This window comes from Mizuhopecten yessoensis, unplaced genomic scaffold (genome assembly GCF_002113885.1).
Source record: "Mizuhopecten yessoensis strain PY_sf001 unplaced genomic scaffold, ASM211388v2 scaffold3571, whole genome shotgun sequence".
Classification (NCBI taxonomy): Eukaryota; Metazoa; Mollusca; class Bivalvia; order Pectinida; family Pectinidae; genus Mizuhopecten; species Mizuhopecten yessoensis.
The window spans coordinates 41984-42634 of NW_018405111.1; positions in this window are offsets into that span (position 1 = coordinate 41984).

Genomic DNA, 651 nt, shown 5'->3' on the forward strand with positions numbered 1-651 from the left:
AACAGGAAATATTTAGAAAATTTGAAATTACTTTTCAAAAATGTTTGTTATTCAATTTTGTTAAACACAACAATATCAATTATATAATAATGCTGGAGAAGAACCTTCAGCTAAATTAGATACTCAAATACTGTGAAATTCGAAAAGTATATGGATTGTATATGATTCGAAGTCCATTCAATTACTTGATTAACTCACAGATAGTCTGTTTTGGACAAGCTAGATATTTTTCCAGATATAGTTCTCTGACCAATCTTATGAAGGATAGACGAGTAGGTTGTCATTAATCAATTCAAAAATTAACTAGATAAATAAAAGGAATTACATTACATCAATTCAGAGACGTATATATTACATATTACGTAATATATGCGTATTTGATCATCCGAAAGCTAAATACTAAATGACATGAAAACTTGTTGCCTTATTCCGTGTTCAAACTTGATTCGACTCCCAGAGATACTGTATACATACACTTTTGATAACCATGAGTTTGTGACACTAATTAGGAAATAACAGAAATCTGTTATCTGGAGTACGGCTCCATTCTGGACTCGGGCAAATATCCCGGGTCTGTGCCCCCGGGCACTTAACAATCCAAGTTCCTGAAGGTACACTAATGAGGTGTATACTGGTACCGAATCTAAATCA